The sequence below is a fragment of the Taudactylus pleione genome, unplaced genomic scaffold, assembly GCF_031769625.1.
Source record: "Taudactylus pleione unplaced genomic scaffold, aTauple2 ptg000256l, whole genome shotgun sequence".
NCBI classification, from domain to species: Eukaryota; Metazoa; Chordata; class Amphibia; order Anura; family Myobatrachidae; genus Taudactylus; species Taudactylus pleione.
This window is the reverse complement of record NW_028284658.1, coordinates 10,639,937-10,656,440: the sequence shown is the minus strand read 5'-3', so window position 1 is coordinate 10,656,440 and position 16,504 is coordinate 10,639,937. Positions and strand designations below refer to the sequence as shown.

The following is a 16,504-nucleotide window of genomic DNA, read 5'->3' as shown; positions in this document are numbered from 1 at the left end:
ACCCCTTTTCACGAGGCCACACCCACTTTTTCGGCACGCGCCTTAGGCGCGCACACCGAGGGCCACTTTCACAGATTTTTCCAGGGCCACTTTCAATTCCCAATCCGCCCCTGGTAATGTGCACAGTGTGAACATCACAGGCCAAAACCATTACCGCAGGCAAAACAGGTTTACACATTCAACAGCAGCAGAATCCAGAACCCTGATACCTTATCACACTGCCTCTCCCAGATGGAGGACTGCAATGAGTAGACAGGTCCCTGCCTACCACAGTATCCATACAATCCTCTTTTCATGCATCATTATGAATTATTCTATCCCTTCCCACTACTGAACGCCAGATGAAAAATAATAACTAGGCCGAGACAAGCATACCATAAAAATTTCCAAACACAGAAATTATTACACACTGACGTACATACTACAAGATGACTAAACCACTGTATTATCCACCAATCAAATGGGTTAGGGACCAAAATTGTCAAATAATTTTAAAAAGACACTAAACACTGCAATGTGATCCAGAATTCAGGAGACAAAAAGAGATGATAGAGCAAAAGAGAAAGAAGCAGGAATGAATGTGTGTTGGAAAGCAAGACATCCAGACTGAGCTGACTGCTGTAATAATAACTTCATAAATAATTATCAGTGTGAGGCAGACATCCCAGAATATTGTCTCGGCCTTTTTCTTCCTGTCACATCACCCATGAGACTATAAGGCCACCTGCTCAAGTCTTCATTCCATTAAGAGAGATTATTGTATTGTAAAAAAAAACAATTCAGACTCCCTGTTTATTGAACTTCGTCTTTTATTCTAACAGTAATAGTAAATCTTGTTGAACATACTACAGACATCTATCCTATGCAAGAAATACTCACAGCAGTCTCGGACTGATCAGTCAGCTAATTTGTGTCACTTGCCTGTCAATCAGGCTGTGGCATCCAGGGCACTGTGCCAAGGGTCGCAGTGGCATCGCAGCACATGTGCATTTACAAATGAGGACCACAAACCAATCTAGAGTACATGGGTCATTTTGTTCGAGGAAAGGGGGAAGCAAGTAGTATAGAAATTTAACTGCTGGTCATAAAAGTATACTGTTGTTGTCCCCCTGTAGGCGATGCAACTCATACGGTCACAGAAGGTACCATCTGAAACTTTTATTGTTTGAGGTAGAAATAGAAAAAGATGTGGAAGGTGGTCAGATCAGGGTTAAGTGGATCTCTATATCTCAGTAAATCAAAGTCTGTATAAAATTACACAGTGTAAGAACGTTTGGTACAGATCTAAAATATGAAACATAGCTTGTAGACAGGAACATGTGGCACTGTGGTTCAGCAGGCAGAATGTACAAATAAATTACAAACAAAAGACACATTGAAGATAACTAAGCATTGCTGTTGGTTTTATTTTTGCTAGTGGAGTTTAAGGGGTTACCGGTTTTTCATGTGAAAGTTTTCTATTCTCCTTGGAAAGAGTCTGGAGACCTATGCTGTCAGGTCCAGTGTACAGAATGCATAAAGCATATACTACAATTGCTATTTATAGCATATTCCAACACAATATAGCATTACTTCATGTCATTATTAACAATGGTTTTCTTCAGAGATTTCAATATAAAAATGATCACTTTCACCTGGAAAAAAAGCCTATGGGATTTTTTTTTATTGTATTCCATTAATAACGTTACGTGCTCTAGGTACAACCTACCATCTCCTTCACTGAGAAAGTGTTTATAGCTTGAATGCTATTTGTAGAGTCCTGCATCAGGATATCTAACTAGTATCCCTATTAGATAAACTGCAAAGCACCAGGGACAACAGGCTTTAATGTGTATGATACAGCCTGCTTCCTGTATTTAAAGGCATAATTGCTGTATTACAAAGCAGTTTAATCCTGTTGAAGTGTAAAAAAAAACAACAGGATGGTGGAATTTCTTAAATGAGATTGCATATATTTGTGGATATGTTGATCTTTAGAATCAAACTATTAACAGACACTGGGAGAGTGATCAATTGGGAAAGAAATTCCATATTCATTTGATTCTGGAAGCTGTTGTGCTAAATCATCACAACCTTAATACACCTCTTCCCAGGTACCTAAGATATATTGCCTGCTCAGAAACTCATCCCCTGACATCTCCGGAGTCCATATTGATCATCATTCCTATCTCTGGACACTCAGCAATCTAAATAAACATTTACTGAAGCAGGAACCTGATGTACGGGGGAATTAGATTAGCAGGCTCAATAGTATGATATGTTCCATTTTCACTAGCTATTTAAACTGTATATACTTTGGTAGAACATCTGCTGTAACTGTTCTGAAAATAAATACTGTTAAGCTTCACCCTATTCAATTTTTTTTTAATCAGATACATGCATAGCTGGAGAGATCTGATTGGCTTAAGTATATTTATACTGAGGGCTTACCGAATTTTCTTTTCTGTGAATGTATGCATGCATTTGTATTCTTGAATTAAACACACACGTGCATAGACACACAAATGAACTCATATCTATCTGGCATACAAATAGTGTTATTTTGTCTTAATTAATCATGCAGAGACAGCTCACACAAGCAGATCCACCTCTCTCCCCCTTCTTTCTCATCTGAAGCTCAACATTATACAGCTCCAGCTATTTAATAAGGCATCAACTGGACCCTTCCTATATGTAGAACAAGGAGCAGGGAGTGTGATAGGAGAAAAGAAGACAATTACATTAGTAGCTGCTTATTACTCACTAAATGAATCACAAACAGTAACTGTAACCATTTGTTACAGTATATGCATACAAGAACTAACAGTCAGGTTTCATTACTAACAGTTTCAAGTGTCCTTGATTGCCCGGTCATCCCCCAGTTTTCCACAATGGTTTGATCTACTGGGTAGTATGCAGACTCCAGTCCCTTGATGCTGTTACTTTGTATCCAGCCTGGTTCAGGAGCTGATACATTGTATCTGTGCATCTGCCCTTTTCCACAGTCAATTCTACCTCTCATCTTACCTTTCTTCTATTAACTCCTTTCTTCTCTTGTGACCTTTTTACCTCTGACATTTTCTTGCTTGGTGAGTACTTTTTTCTTCTTTTTTTATTATTTTTCCTTTTTCAAGTCTTTCTAAAAAGATCAGCAGCAAATTTTGCTATAGTCTGTATTCTAATCATTATCACAACTTTTAGGCTATGACATTTTTCTTTGTTCCTCTGAAAACAAGTCTATTTTCTTTACTAAATATAAAAACCCTGAACATTTTGGGTTTATTTTCATATTTTTTATGAATATTTGTTTACATCCACACTGTTATTTTGGCTTTTTTTCCCTTTACTGCTGTCTTTTTTTATTTTTTATATATTTTTATTCTTGTTTTAAAAAAAAAATGTTGATCATTTTTAGCAGAAAAATAAGTATATGATTTAGAGTAGATAACTGGTATATAAAGATTATATAAATTGCATCTATACACAAATGACTTATTCTATAATTGTTTATGTGTGTGTATATATATATATATATATATATTTATATATACACATACACACACACATATATATATATATATATTATGCCATCAAAATATATTTCTACAGATGAAACCACATGTACTACAGAAACTATATACACTTCCTATCAGATTTTCAAACAAGTGGTTAACTGTAATGTGGAAACACCTGCTTATATAAGATATTATTTACTGAATTATAACGCTTGTCAGACATATGTAATGATGGATTAAACTCTTCTATGATATGTAGGCCTGTACTGAGTCCCCGGACTTTTTTTTTTAACCACAGTGAGGGGTTAAATCAAACACAGTACCAGTAAAAAGTAAAATTTTACTAAATCTTTTTACAGTATTTTATTTTTTAAAGTTGTTAACAAATTTGACAGAAATATAATAAATTATGCTTTTACAAATGAAACAGGTAGTATTTTTGTGTATTATTGTACATTTAGTTAAAAGCAAGTATGAGTAGATTGTGAGATTCTGTTTAGGTATAATCCATGGTATTTGCTGTCTAGGTTGATAATTGTGCTTCAAGGTGTTTATATTTTGCATCACAGTGGTACAGTGGTATGCAGGACTAATATTAGTACTGGTAGGAGGCAGTAGAATTTCCAAAGGAATAGAGATTCATCATGCTAGTGTTCTTTTTTTCTTAATCGTGCTTCGTGTTTAATTTGAACCCATGCAATTTTGATACTAGAGTTCACAAGAAAAGCATCTTACTATTTCACTAGAAATGTTCTACCATTTTTAACACAGGACAAAAGCATGTATGGAATAAAACCAATTACATTTTTAGCAACCTTGTCTGAATTTAGCAATGCTTTGTCATAGTGATGGCTGGGATAAGTGCAAACATGTATTTATTTAAAAAAGAATCTACACTGTAAAATCTGTATTTAAAAACAAAAACAATACTATTTATTATTTTTCTGAGCACTATGAGTGCAGTACGTTTTGTCTTATCAATAACAATGTCTCTGGTTGTCAGATCTTGCTAGTTCCATCCCAGTGAGGAGGTAATTGGATTTATGTTGCTCTCTTTTTCTGTCTGAGCACCAATTAAGAATGGGGGTGGGAAACAGAAGGAAAATAAATGGCAGTGAAGGAAAGGAGAGATTGAAAAGTTCACCTTGGCATATTTATAATTCATAACTAGTAATATATAGATAGTGTTTACTGCATGTGTGAATAATCATTTTAATGCTAAAATCTGCAGTTTCCTAAATATTTAATGTGCTAAACATTGGTAGTTCATTGTATATTATGGAATACAAAAGAAGGAGCAATTGGGCCACTGTGTTCATACAAGTAACAAAACCCTTTCAACCAGAGATAACAACTGTACTGTTAATTTGTAAAACTATGCCAGGTTTTAAAAGGAACAAATTTGTTGAAATAGATTTATAGTCATTATTTGTGACAAAATGGAGCATGGTACGTGGTCATGTCAATGTGGCATCTGATCGTAGTCCTTAAAATTAACCCAGTCATCTGTACCCTGGGGAGACAACCTGTTTGTGCTTGAGTGAAGTTACTGATTGTTAGTAAATTGATAAGCTGGATTCTCATAAATACCAACTAAATTGATCCTACAAACTAAATGGTTGCCTTCAATGTCTGTAGGTGCTGGGTGCATGTTAATGTAGTATGAGATTCTATTCTATTCATATTTGGTGTTCTCAGTGTGTTACACATTTCATAACTCTGTCATGTTCATAAAGTACTTCTAAAGTCAGAAGTTCTTTACATTAACCACAAAGGGTTTGGCTTGCACTATATATATATATATATATATATATATATATATATATATGCTATTTGTGAAACATACAGTGCACTATGCAAAGCAATCTTGGCAATTCTCTCCAGAGGGAAGGTATTAAAAATGGAAGGAGGTTAAGAATAAATAAGAATATTTATTTAGAAAACAAATCTCATATTATATGGTTGATGATTATATACCAACTACCAAATATATTCAAACAGTTTTACAGTTTTCTCCTTTCAACTTTTTCATGTAAAGTGGTAATATTGTATCAACCGTATTTACTGTAATCACCGAATATGTCACTGCATTTAGTTTAACTAACTTCTAGGTGGTATCGACTAACTAAAGGGACATTATAGTGAACAAATGCATAATTTGTAGATCTCCTCTTATGGCCACTTGGGACACTGTTTTATTTTGAACTTTTACTGATACCAAAAGTGCAAAAGATAATATGGCAGCCTTTAGTGAAAGAAAAATGCTCTCTGATGACGTTCTTCCTGCACAATTACCTGACATCTAATGCTTCCCTGAGCATTTCTAACAAGTTATTTCCCATTTACAGAAGGGGAGTGCACTTCTTTTAAGCTTTTCACTTCTATTATTGCATTTGCACCTGCATTTTTAATCATTAAAGCACTGAAATCATTAGGCATATGATTATTCTTTAAACATGGCTCTTAAAAAGATACACTGGAATGTTATTGAATAAGACAGGACAATGTGTTACACTTGCATGTTTATGGATTTGTACTTATTTTGAAAAAAGTGTCATAGAATTAAGGTGTGTCTAAAGGAAGGTTTTGGCCACAGAAATCATTCTGTGCTGCATCTTCCATTCTCAAGTAAAAGCATTAACTATATGTTAATACAGTAGATTTTTGTTTTGTGTATATGTATAATCTCTTTTGCTTTTTATATTTATGGCATTATGTCTGACTATTAGTAATTAGCATGTGCCTCTAAAAATGGGAAAACAGATGCCTAGTGGATACTTACTGTTGTACTGGAACAGCTTGATGGCACTACTCTGTCCATGACAGATGCGGTCTTTGATGTGTAAATAATATGCATCCAGTTATATTTTTATGATATTATTCTAAAGTGAAAGTACATACTCAAGTTTAAATATTATTTTGACAACAGTTTTTATACTAAACTGCTCTCGTTTCATTAAAAAGCAAACCTCTCTTCTGCCAATACAGTACAGTGCATATGTCAGACACTGAGCCATTTCCAATGATCATTTGCACACAAGTGTCCCTTGTCTGTACCTAAATCCCCTGTACTGTGGTGTTTGTAGATGTGCATAGTAAGCAGTGTTTTTTTGATCATTTGTGTTTCTGAAAGTTTCCTGAAAAAACTGTTGGGTCCTTTAACGTTTGAAATGTTTTGAGGTATTGTGATATATGATTTGAAGCTTTTATAACATATATCTAGTAACTATTTGCCCTAAGATAGTTTTCTAAGGGTATTTACAATATTTATGAGAGTTCCACAACATATAGGTGTATATTTATCAATCATCAGGTTTAAGACCCGATAATTATAATTTCTAATGATCACTATTGGTGGCAATAAGAAATTCAGATACCACCAGAATATATAAAAAAAAATACACATGCAGGGACAGGGGCTCAGAAAAGGAGTCCATTTCTGCGATGTGTTAGGAGTGATCGCATCAGCAGTCACTTCACACCTCTTTCTGGGCTCTTGCGCATGCACGATGCACTGGCCAACCATGTGCCATTGCCTCTGGAACCCTCCCCTGGAAAGTTTTTGCAAAATGTAGCCCATGGGCTGCAGCAGCTAATGTCATCTGAAGATGCATTAGCTGTCTAGGCCAAACTCTGGAATACTTCACATATCTATGGAGCATTTCTGCAGCTGCTGTCAGAAATCGAGGAACCGCAACAGTTATGGAGATATTCGGGGGATCCTTAATATTTGCTGGTTTTCCCTGAAAATGTGCGATTTGGGGGGATGTGCCAAAAATAATCAATGATAAATAGGCTCCATAAAGAGCTATGAAATGCCTAGTTTATATTTCCCCCAACAAACAAGCCCTTATTCTCACATTAGAACAACAAAGTTGTTTCCACTAAAATAGACACACCTTAGATGTGACCAATGATGGGCAACAGGCGGCACTAAGACTGCATGTGGCCCCCCGAGCCATCACCTGCAGCCCTCAGCTCTTTCCTTCTCCATGCCCTGCTGGTCCTTTTCCCAGCTGTATGCTCTATCACACTGAATTGACAGATTTGTTTGTTAGAGCTTGTAACACTTGTTTGTCTTACATTACAATGCCTGATGACAAGTTATTACAGATGGACTTTTTCTTTGATTAAATGTATTGGTTTAACACAGGGCCGTAACTAGGGTAGTGCAGAGCAGGGGGCGCTGTTTGGGAATGTCAAGCTTCCTATTTATTATTATTCTCACTTGTACTGTAGCTTCCTCTTCATTTATCACCAGCATCTCCTATCTCTTCCCTGGCCCTTCCCCATGAGGCCATGGCCCTTTTCAGGTGTACCATCTTATGTCCCTATTTAAAAATTGTTTGTGGGGGAGGGGCAATGCTGTCTCTGGCACAGTGCACCAAAAAGTCTAGTTACAGCTCTGCTTTAACATATCACTGAGGCCCTACTGAAGGTGGGAGGGGGCAGGGATTGCTGCCCTTGGACTGTATCAGGTTGCTTATCGCTGTCATAAAGAATCTGACTATTTTTACTGTTCAAAGCATGTTTTCCTCTAAAAGTTATTGCCTTAATATATTTTGATAAAGAAAAAGAACTAATCTGAAAGAGCCCTCAACACCTACTGCTACAAAACTGAAAACATCCCTTTGCAAAGTAATAAAACTGTTTGAAAGGAAAAATAAATAATGCACTTTCAATATGTTAGTCTACATTGTGTTGTTATTCTAATATTATATTTTGAAAATAATTTACTAATCTGTGACTTCTGCATTAGTGGGGGTTGAGCCCATGAAGACTTCTTGCAGTGGACAAGCTGTGTAGCAAGGCCGTTATTGTTTCAGCTAGGTCCTAACTCCAACCCTGAATCATAAAAATCCTACTGCATGGTAATCATATTGATTATCCATTTTTAGGCCAGTGCCAGGAGTTGAGTATTCAATAAAAATCTAGTTGTTGTCATAGCAGTAATCTTTGGGATGCATCAAACAAGAGACACTTGCTTCTATAGACAGGACATATTAAAACTAGCAAGGAAATAATGTACAGTCCCTTTCGGTGAAAGGCTGTCTCTGGCCTTAACACCAGCCTGTTTCATTGGATAAAGAATCTCTCTTCATGGATATATATCTGTCAAGAGACGCAGTATACATAATTGGATTCTTGTCTCAGGAGATGACTAATACTCACCTTGGAGTCTCTCTAGAGGATTATATATCCATTGGTATATGTGTCCACTCTCCATTAATATAATTTTATTTAATGACAGTGTAATGGATGGAATACTTAGAATTAGAACATTGCTTACTCTTTACAGTGTTTATCTCTTTATGAGGCCAGTCTCATTACACATCTAAAAACAACAGCATTTGTTATCATCTCTTTGGGTTGCAGTCTCTTGTAAATTGTTCGTATTTGGATATCACTCCTCTTGCTTGTTAACAAATACAGGTAATAAGTACAATGCAAGAAAGCTCACACTCCAAGGCAGGCAGTCATAATCTATATGTACCAGTCTCTTATTTAGAAGAGTGCCACTAACCATATCATTACATTTATTCTGGATGTCCCTGGCTTTGTTCTATCTTGTCAGTCTTATCTATGTTAAAACTCTTTCATACACAGTTTGGTTATTATGTATGACAGTGATCAGATTCTCAGTGCTTGGAAGCAGTATTGATAACACTAGGGAACAGTCAATCTGTTGCCAGGGATTTAAGAGTCGATTTCAATTAATTTTGTGCTCCTGATATGAATATGGCTTGCTTGTTTTTCAATTGGCTCTAGTTTTTGAGATATGCATATGTCTTTAATATTTATGACAAATGAAATTAAACAATGTTAAAAATAGTTAAAAAGATATTTTTTTAATTCTGATTAAATTTAATTCGTAAAATGTTATAAAAAGACACAGGCTAATTACATACATAAGTGTCAGGAAGCTATGAGAACCATTTTTTGTAGGATTTCCTTTTGTATTCTTGTTGTGGGCAGGCCCTCTGCAGAGTCCAACAGTAATCGGCCATCATGTGATGATCCCACCTTCCTTGATATCTTTCTTCCATTACCTGAATATCCTGATGGAACCATTCACCCTGTTCTTCGCTTAAATGTCCTATATTGGACAGGAAGTGATTTTAATAGCTGTACAAAAAATGTACCTTAATACTCATGTTTGAACCTACTTTCTCGAAACATTTTAGCATGTTGTGGACTAATTCATGATAGTTGTCTGCCTTGTGATTGCCTAAAAAATTCTGCATGACAGACACATAACTCAGCTATGCTTCAGATTGGGTTTCAGTCATAGATGTGGTCAAATTTGGATAATTCACCAGTCTCCGTATCTGTGGCCTTCAAAAATTCCTGCCTTTAATTTTTCAATACTAAGAGATGGAGTCGTTCGACAAATATACGCGAAACAATCGCCTGACTTGTCCAATGCTTTTACAAATTGTTTCATTAAACCCAGTTTGATATGGAGAGGCGACAGTATGATTTTTTTCCTGTCAATTAAGGGCTTATGAATGATGTTTAACTTCTCCTACAGTTATAGCTTCTCTTGGAAGCCATATGGTTTGCTGCCAGTGCTTTTGTTTTGCACGACTATCCCATAAGCATATGTGACAAGGATACTTAGTATATCCACTTTGCTGCCCAAGAAGAAAGTTTACCAATTGAAATAGAAACAAACAGACCACTGATGCTGAGAATTTTTTCTAAGTCTAACTTGATATTATCACACTGTTCTTTAAGTTTTGTTGAATGACCAATAGGAATCGACGCAAATGTATTCCCATTGTGCAGGAATACACATTTTAAGCTCTTTTTAGACTAGTAAGGTACTTCAAATGGAGAAAATAATTTAATTTTATAATTTTTCATTAATTTGAAAACTGGAGCCAATTTAGCTATAGCGAAGATCTAATGCGAAAATAGAACCTGCGAGTACTCTCAAACCGATCTTAAATCCTTGCATAGGTCAAAATTCTGTATAGTACACGGCGCTAATTATTACCTGGATGAATACTTAAATTAACTTAAAAACACATCTATTTCAAGGTGCATTCGTTCAATGTAAACAAATGTTTATTCCACTAATTAAAACACACAAATAGGTGAACATAAAACATATAAAAACATATATAAAAAAAGAATTGTGCATAAATAAAGTGCATATATAATGGTGGATACCATCAAAGGCAAGATTTTAAGGAGAGACCATATAGTCCCTATTTTTCTCACCAAATAAAGGTGTTGTGGTGGGCTAGCTTAATTCAAACCAATGAGGTCCTGGGCCTTCCAGCTCGGTACCACTGCAAAAAGTTTGGTCAGACCATATAGAAAGTCCTCTTGCAGTTTATCCTCTGTGGTCCCAGCAACAGGAAGTCTGTGCAACACATTTCAGTAGTTAAACCTTCATCAGGAACAGATATCCTGCTTTACCTGTAGGGGGTTTAAATACCCCTGTATACAATTACTTCCTCCCCCTTTTTCCGATAAAACAGGAAGTGACGCGCATGTCATCGCTCACTTCCGGTTTTTCATTCCATATGCCAAAACCAGAAGTGACGCATGCAGGTGATCCTCTACCTCTGGTTTGTGTTCCAAGCGATGGTCATCTTTGGAGATATGCATTGGTAACCATTTTGCGATAGGGCATCATTTCCAATCCCATTCGGAGGGTCCAGAGGAGCCAAATCCAATATACAATTTCTGATATGACTTGACTCTTTAGATCTGGATCCATTCTTTCGGTGCTTTTATGGTAATCACCCCTCCTCCATACCAAAATCTACTGCTGTACCTGGTATCCCAGCAGAGTCCCTCCCCTATACTAGAGGAGTGGTTTTTCCCATAAAATTTTCCAAATGATGACCCATGTGACATGTAAAAATAAGAAGATATAACAATGAGAAACACAAATAAAGATAAAAAAATACCATATACATATATATATATACATATATATATATATATATATATATATATAACAGTCTAGCCTCTTCAAGAAAGAAGAAAAAACACTCTCCAGATTTTCAGCAAGATTATTCAGTATTTAATGATTAAACCAACATAATTTGCCAACGTTTCGGTCCAATATGGACCTTTGTCAAGGCACAATAGCTTCTAAACATCAATGGTTCACTAAAAGGGAGTACATATAAACAACGTAAGCATTCATAGTCTGACAGGTCCTTTAAAACACATAAGTTCAAAAATGTTATAATCCATGATCAATATGTATGTGATATAGGGAGGGGTGTGCCTCATATAACAGTAACATGATATCCAATAGAAGCCCACACTGCAAGAGACTATTCACAGCGGTAGAAAAAAACAAAATCTTTATGCAGCAACTAGTATTGAGAGTACAGGGGTAGAATGTGCGCCCCAATGTAGATTATAATAATAGCAACCAGGTGGAGGGACAATTTCAGAAAGATAGTCATGTATCACACAGCATATACATAAAGGCCAAGTACATGGGGGTATGTGCAGTACAATCCACAGGTGTATATATTACACCAGTATGCATAAGGAGGCTGTGGGAGCCTGGAAGATGAAAAAAAAGGATGTCTTACCTCAGTGTTGGTCTGTCAGAGAATGTCCTGGTGCTGGAGCATAGTCTGAGCTCAGGGTTTAAAAACCCAGTGCTTAGGGGAAAGTCTCAGAGTCCTGATTGCTACAGCCACAGGTGAGTCCTGTTATAATCAGGAAGTGGGGCAGTATGGCAGTAGCCGGCGGCCATCTTGTGTGTGGCTCAAGATATATATAATAATAGCTGTCAGTGAGCCTTGGCAGGACTTGAAGTGATGGGCAATTATTGGTGCTACTGAAACTCATAAAAAAGGCTAAACTAGTGTTATTAGGGATCTAATGCCATAAATGCATATTATACATGTCCAACCATTAAAAATGTGATACGGGCATACCCACATGTACATATATAAACGCATATGTACACACACATACCCGCACATACATGTGCATATATATACAAGGTCAATTTACAAACCTTAGAGTAAAGGGTTATTTAGTGTGTAGTAGGACCTGGGACTAGAGGACCTGGGAGTACAATGCAAGTATATAGATCAACATCACAAAAAACAATTAACATTAGGTGAACAGTACAGACAAATGCAATGTTAAATATAATATTTGATACCGTGTTATATAGATAAAGTCATTTTTCAAAGAAAAATACCCAATGGGCAATTCTCGTTAAGTCCCCGTGGTGCCACAGTATCAAGTCTGTAGATCCACCGACTTTCACATTTTTTAAGTAAAGCCAGTCTATCACCTCCTCGTTCTGGAGGCGGTATCCAGTCGAAAAGTTTGCATTTGAGGGTTGCTAGCTGATGTCCCATCTGTAAAAAGTGTCGGGCAACAGGTTTATCTGACTGACCACTATTGTAGGCTGCTCTGATGGACGCCCTATGGTTAGCCATACGTTCCCTGAAGATCCTGGAGGTGAGCCCGACGTAGTAAAGACCGCAAGGGCATATGAGTATGTAAATGATATGGTCCATTTTACAATGGAGCTTCCATCTAATCTTTATGGGTACACCCGTGTGGGGGTGAGCAAGAGTGTTGCCTGGAACCATAGAACTGCAGGTCACGCAGCCTCCACATCGATAGCTACCGGGTTGGTTCTGCATGACTTTGATGATAGAGTTAGTCATTTCCGCGTTCATTGATGGCCTAAGTAGCAGTTGTTTCAGGTTAGGCACTCTTTTATATGCCATCATAGGTGCTTTGGTGTTGGTAAATGGTAGAATGGGGTCAGATTGGATGATCGGCCAATGTTGTCGGATTGATCTTTCTGTTAGTCTGGATCTGTTGCTGTATTGGCCAAATGTGAAAGTCGGTGGATCTACAGACTTGATACTGTGGCACCACGGGGACTTAACGAGAATTGCCCATTGGGTATTTTTCTTTGAAAAATGACTTTATCTATATAACACGGTATCAAATATTATATTTAACATTGCATTTGTCTGTACTGTTCACCTAATGTTAATTGTTTTTTGTGATGTTGATCTATATACTTGCATTGTACTCCCAGGTCCTCTAGTCCCAGGTCCTACTACACACTAAATAACCCTTTACTCTAAGGTTTGTAAATTGACCTTGTATATATATGCACATGTATGTGCGGGTATGTGTGTGTACATATGCGTTTATATATGTACATGTGGGTATGCCCGTATCAAATTTTTAATGGTTGGACATGTATAATATGCATTTATGGCATTAGATCCCTAATAACACTAGTTTAGCCTTTTTTATGAGTTTCAGTAGCACCAATAATTGCCCATCACTTCAAGTCCTGCCAAGGCTCACTGACAGCTATTATTATATATATCTTGAGCCACACACAAGATGGCCGCCGGCTACTGCCATACTGCCCCACTTCCTGATTATAACAGGACTCACCTGTGGCTGTAGCAATCAGGACTCTGAGACTTTCCCTTAAGCACTGGGTTTTTAAACCCTGAGCTCAGACTATGCTCCAGCACCAGGACATCCTCTGACAGACCAACACTGAGGTAAGACATCCTTTTTTTTCATCTTCCAGGCTCCCACAGCCTCCTTATGCATACTGGTGTAATATATACACCTGTGGATTGTACTGCACATACCCCCATGTACTTGGCCTTTATGTATATGCTGTGTGATACATGACTATCTTTCTGAAATTGTCCCTCCACCTGGTTGCTATTATTATAATCTACATTGGGGCGCACATTCGACCCCTGTACTCTCAATACTAGTTGCTGCATAAAGATTTTGTTTTTTTCTACCGCTGTGAATAGTCTCTTGCAGTGTGGGCTTCTATTGGATATCATGTTACTGTTATATGAGGCACACCCCTCCCTATATCACATACATATTGATCATGGATTATAACATTTTTGAACTTATGTGTTTTAAAGGACCTGTCAGACTATGAATGCTTACGTTGTTTATATGTACTCCCTTTTAGTGAATCATTGATGTTTAGAAGCTATTGTGCCTTGACAAAGGTCCATATTGGACCGAAACGTTGGCAAATTATGTTGGTTTAATCATTAAATACTGAATAATCTTGCTGAAAATCTGGAGAGTGTTTTTTCTTCTTTCTTGAAGAGGCTAGACTATTATCTATGGGAACCTCTATATGAATTTCCCTAAAAACACCCCAGTATTTTGAACATTATAAATTGAGAGTGCCGGACTATCTATATGTATATACTGTGTATATATATATATATATATATATATATATATATATATATATATATATATATATATATATCTAAAAACCACTTCAACTCGAAATCTACATTATGCCCCTTAGGTTTAAGTGTGTCTAAATTGAAGATCTACCTCATTTCACTCTGAGCGAGGTTGGTTTCCACACTTTTATTTTTCCAGTTATTTTTTACTTGTTGTATCCAAAGAAAACGCCTAATCTGATTCTCACATTTTCCATGTTTATGAATAAAATGTTCTGATAAAGGATTGGTTATCAAACCCTTCCTGATGTTATATATGTGTTTGGCCGCTCTGATCTTCAAACTTCTTGAAGTCTTACCTACAGTATATAAATGAGGCAACACATACATTCTAAAATATAAGAATGACAACTAATGAAGCCTTGGATCTTATACTTTTTCCATTTTAGTTCAAATTCTGTGATTTTCCTTTCTATAGTCTTTCTCGTAGTAGTCTTACACATCAGGCATGATCCACATCTGTGGAATCCCTTATTTCTCAAACTAGTTGTTTTTTTTCTTACCTCAGTCGGGTCTCCTTTTAGTTTTTTGTATGTATCTTGGTCCCCTAATTGACTGTTAATTTATTTAATATAATATTCCTTACTCATGATAACAATCCCCCCCCCCCCCCCGGCCTTGTCAGCCGCTTTAATTATTATATTTTCATTTTCTTGAAGTGTCTTTATGGCCACAGATTATTTTATTGTAATATTTATTTTCTTGGGGTTAGGGATCTTTTTGAGTTCTTTTGTTACCATTGAACTGAAACAGTCGATACTTCCTCCCTTAACATGCTTAGGATAAAATTTAGAACGGGGTTTACATTTTGTTTTAGGACAGTTGTCATCCACCTCCTCTATATTGGGTTCTTTTGAAAGTATCATTTCCTCTTCTTTGGTTAATTCATAATTACTCAGATTAAAGATTTTCATACTTTCCGCTGGTATATTTTCTTTGCAGATTAATCTATTTGAAAGATTGTGTGTTTTAATTAGTGGAATAAATATTTGTTTACCTTGAACGAACGCACCTTGAAATAGATGTGTTTTTAAGTTCATTTAAGTATTCATCCAGGTAATAATTAGCGCCATTTACTATACAGAATTTGATGCCATGTTTGGGTGTAGCTGGTGTTTACCCCCTTTGTATAAGTGAGGCAGCTGTTTATTACCTCTTGTTGCGCAGCCAGGTGGAATATTGATTTTCTTTGTCGATCTTAAATCCCTGGCAAGAAAAAAAATATTTTTTTTGTTGCCCAGTGTAATGAGTACGTCACTTATCTCTGAAAATCTACTTGCCCTTGACAGTCAGTTGCTGATCTTCCATATAGCAGTAGTTCTTAATCTGAGATTACCTACAAACACTGCATGACATCTGCTAATAAGAAATTATAGAACTAATCATTATAATTAATGTATTATCAATTATATTACTGCATAATTATTAACCATGCTGCATGCAAAGTTAAACATATTTAACCAATCTATAATAATGTGTATTAGTTGTATGAAATTCTTGACACCTGGAGAGCATTTTAGAATAAAAAAAAAGGATTACATAAAAGGCATATATATAAATAAAATATCACTTATCGCCATAATTGATTAAGAAAGGATCATCGGGGTAGCTGAGTGATAGCTGCCCTAATACACCAGGTAGATGTCGTGGGCGCCACGGGCCAGGAGACCTGCGTATGCACAGCAGATTCTGTCACAGTGCCAGAGTCTACTTCAGCTGAGCTGAAGAGAGAGGAGTGGGCCTGAA

At 36.5% G+C, this 16,504-nt stretch overlaps 1 protein-coding gene across 5 annotated transcripts in view; it reads left to right on the top strand.

The window, feature by feature from the left end:
• Positions 1–2,938: 2,938 nt before the first annotated feature.
• Positions 2,939–16,504, top strand: part of RALY (RALY heterogeneous nuclear ribonucleoprotein) — a 211,950-nt gene continuing 198,384 nt past the window's right edge. For 4 of the 5 annotated variants that reach the window (XM_088480651.1, XM_088480645.1, XM_088480646.1 and 1 more), the window contains exon 1: positions 2,939–3,068. The gene's annotated coding sequence lies outside the window, so the exon portion shown is untranslated. Of the gene's footprint in view, positions 3,069–13,974; positions 14,030–16,504 lie in introns of those variants that run through there. The other variant, XM_088480648.1, reaches the window with a different exon arrangement.